A 4381-nucleotide genomic window follows, 5' to 3' on the forward strand; every position below is an offset into this window, starting at 1 on the left:
CCCTTGGTGCAGCTCCCTCAGGTGAAATACTGGGAAAAATGGGTAACAGAAGTACTGCTCTTCTCTTTACTTATATTACTATGCCTAGATTTATGTTTGTCAGATAGTCACAAGCTAGGAGAGCCTTAAAATGTTTTAGTGTTTATATCAAATCAATAAGCAGAATTATATTCTTGGGCAAAATTTTTCTACTCATCTACCTACCAAACTGTTGGCATTACTCCCAAGGAAGAGTCTAGACATGAGTCTGGAAATAGCCCTTCATTTGTACTGTGTTGCTGCAAACATGAGGTCATCTTCATGTGTTCAGAGCTCTAATAAAGCTTCATCAACTTTGAATTTTGGACAATGTGATGATATCTAGAGGTATTTCAGATATTCTAAACAAGCAGATATGACAACAGAAGCAATGCAGATGTACCTTCACAATCATAGCCTAAGCTAACTAAACCTGTTGCTAAACCTTTCTGCAGTCTTGCTACCTCTAAATCTAATATCCCTCTGTTATCCCTAGACATAAACCAAGTGTTGTTACCCATGAGACAAGACTAGGACTGGGGACAAGGACCCACAGAAGGAGCAGTGGGATGGACCAGATGGTCACATGGAGCAGTGGAGCTTGCACAGATTCAGCAGACAAAAGAAAATATCATGAGAGCACCCAAGTGTTTCTCTGCAATACTGAGAGATAAAATGAAGACACATCAGACATGTCATAATACCACAGAGTCATAGAAAGCTTTGGGTGGGCAGGGACCTTTAAAGGCCATCTAATCCAAACCCCTGCAGTGAGCAGGGACATCTGCAACTCAGTCAGGTCACTCAAAGCCTCATCCAGTCTGACCTTGAATGTTGCCAGGGATGGGGTGATCACCACCTCTGTGGGTAACCTGTTCTAGGGTTTCACCATCCCTCATGAAAAATAATCTCTTCCTTGTATCTAGTCCCTTGGATTTCTCTCAAATCCAGTTGAGAAAGAGGCTGTTCCAATATGTTGAGGGTTAAACTCAATTCACTAAAGCTCATCTCCCAAAGATGGAATTCTAAATGTCATTGTCTCTGTGATTCATCTGTTGGACACAACACATCACTCATTACACTGACATAGTGCAACCACCTTGGCATCATCAGCTCAGAGTAAAAACCCTGAAGGATGGAAACCTTAAAGTTGAAAAATTAGCCCTTAGAAAGAGAATATTATGATAAAACTCAAATGTTTAAAGTAGAGAAAATCTATTGGAAAACATAGGAAGTTTCAATTATGGTCAGTCAGTCAGTGAGAATATTTATATCTCAAAGGACTATGGCTGCCACCATGCTCACATGGTACCTGCAGTTCATCACACTAAATTCATTTACAGACCAGATGGACAGCACTTGTTGTCCATTGCCATGGACACAAGAGCTGAGTGAAAGGAATACAAATCTGAGAGGGTCCAGCAAGTGCTTCAAACAGATACTCTTCTGAAACACCACAAATAGGGCACAACAGGTGTCTAAGTAATCTTAGATTTGTGGCTGCTTGGACAAATTTCCTGTTACTGAACCCACTCTTGAATGTTTGAGAGGATGTATGAGAGGAAAAGGGATTAGTTTATAAAGACTGTGTTAGTAACTGGTTTCCAGATTCTTTAATATAATGAGGTGTCAACTAACAGGCTTTCACATCATCCTATCTTTTTACCCCCCAGGCTTAAACTCCTGAACCATTTACTGCATTCACTTCAACCACTCACTTCAAAACAAGCAGGTATTTCACAGTTCCTTATGGCATGTGTGCTTCTCAGAATACTAGGATTAACTTCACTGTCAGTGCAAAAAAGCAAAATGCTTTTCCAAAAGCCTATATGAGCCACCGTACTAAAATGGCATATAAGTGCATCCCACAGTTGTCAGACTGAGCAGAAGGGATTTGGTACACTGATAACATCCATCCAGCCAATACAATAATGTCATTTATAATGCTGTAGTACAAAGCTCCTGAATTACTTCAGAATACACAGTCACAACTCACGAGGGGAAAATGCATTAAAGTATTTTACCTTTAACTCTTGCAGTCCACTTTCCATTTCCTTCACATAAGGTTAATACCTTGTTTAAGGAGAACAATGTACATGGATATTTGCAATAAATAATCTAATAGAACAAACAGCATCAACATACAACACTATCATGATATGGAGAATTAAATATCTCTCAAGATTATCCTGCTAAAATTCAAGTTTCTATTCAGTTGTAATAGTGAATTATTTCATAAACAAATATCTGTCTCCCAAATATTTATGAGGACATCTTTCATCCTTAAGATCAAATACATTCAGAGATACAGCTGGGATTTTCCTTGAAAATAAAGATATCTAAGATTTTTTGTATCCATCTTATAGGGATATTTTTCATATTTAGTGATTTTTCTCATTTTTAACTAGAAACTTGTCTCTCATGTCAGTTTATCCAAAGGTCAAACATTAAAAATAAAACTAATATTTAATCCTCATAACATTTAAATATTTGCAGATAATTATTTCATTTCTTCAGGCCCCAGCATTATTTTCCAAGCTACAAATGTTTAACTCTCTGGCTTTCCCTTAAAATCAGTATCTCTTGTCCACAACAAGAAACTTCAATTCCACTAAAATGCTACTCTCAGCAATTCAATCCAAATTGGCAATGATATCACTAGTTATAGAAATAATGAATTTTTTCATGTTCCATTTATGTAATTTCATATTCTCTCTTGTCATAAAACCATGGCACTTCAACAATTCCTACCTAGCTAAGACCACTATAATTGTTCTATTTCATTGTGCAAAGAAATGTGGCAACTCTTGCATATTGTAGATTGCAAGAAGGATAATACACTTCTGGGTTTTTGTGTCCAGTACCATAAACATGAATAAATCTGATCATATGTAGAAAACAAATTATTAAAGTTTATTTCTTAAAGGCAAAAAAACCAATTCTGGGGTTTCATCATTATATATATATATATATACACACACACACACAGACACACACACACATATGTTATATGTCCTGTAATTTTCCTCTGTGTGAATAATACACTCCACACTGCTGATCAGGCTTTTGTGCTCCAGTAGCAACAGCTCCTGTCATTAGGATTCAAGTTGCATGGGGCACTTTTAATGGAATTATAACATTTCTAAAAGAATGATTGATTCAATTCATTACCAGCTTTCAGTATACAATAAAAAATTTCTGAACCTTAGGAAAAAAAGTCATGAGGCAAATCCAAGTGATAATAAATCACCTGTATAAATGTTAACAAAATGGACTCGAGACGCAAAATTCACAATGCGTGGCCGCAGTGAATGCTGTATAAATAAAATATACTTTCTTTTTCACTAAGTAACAATTCAAGGAGTTAAAATAATTCAGTGTAGTAGAAAATGGGTGCAAGCTGGCTGTAGTGGTGTGCACAGTAAAGATCCTTATTGACTGATTAGCAATTTGTTTCTACAAACACTGCACAGCAGTTGCCCTACTTTGCAGCAGGCTATTAGAGCCTAATGAAAAATGTGCATTTTCCTTGGAGTTAATGGTCTTGAACAGAAGCCTTGTGCTTCTACAAGACTTTATTCCATACTTAAATTATGGATTTATGTTTGTCATTACAGCTATTGTCCCTTGTTTGTACAATATATGCACATTACACGGTTCTGTATTTACAGTGAGATCCAGTGAAGATGAGGAACAAAGCCTGTCACTCTCAGATGGCAAAGGCACTGTCCTGTGAGAAGAGGCAGCAAGACTCTGTCAGCATATGGGCTGATGCCTGAAGAGCAAATTTAACTGGATGTTTCCTGCTTTTGACATTTCAGGCTCTTGCTTAAAAACTTCAGCACAGTGAGTGAGTGGTCTGTTGTACATGGCAGCTGAAGTTACATGGAATAGCACTGATGATGAAATTCTGGATTAATTAATTAGGAATCACTGGCTGGGGATTCCAGTGCCTGGGAGAGCACAGAGCTGTGCAAGGTGCAGGCACACAGCAGGGAGAGCAGGGCAGTGTCACCAGGTGCTGTCACCAGGCATGGAGTGCAGGGTGCCAGCACAGACAACAGCTGAACCTGCTGTACAAACCCACAGCAGCAAAAAGATAAGGAAAATATAAATGGACAAACAAAATAAAAGAGGTACTATTTTATTTTTTAACAGATAACATGAGCTTTCATCTTCCCACTCTGGGGATAGAGTTGAAAACTGGAGCCACAAAAAGGTTAAAACCACATGTTGAGATAAAAATTATTTACTGGAAGCAGCAATGACATAAGAAAAATGAGCAGAAACAGCAACAGTATTAATAAAAAAAGGTATAAGACAAAGAAATTATTTACATGGACCATTTTGCCCACCATGTTTT

Source organism: Erithacus rubecula, assembly GCF_903797595.1.
Source record: "Erithacus rubecula genome assembly, chromosome: 1".
NCBI lineage: Eukaryota > Metazoa > Chordata > Aves > Passeriformes > Muscicapidae > Erithacus > Erithacus rubecula.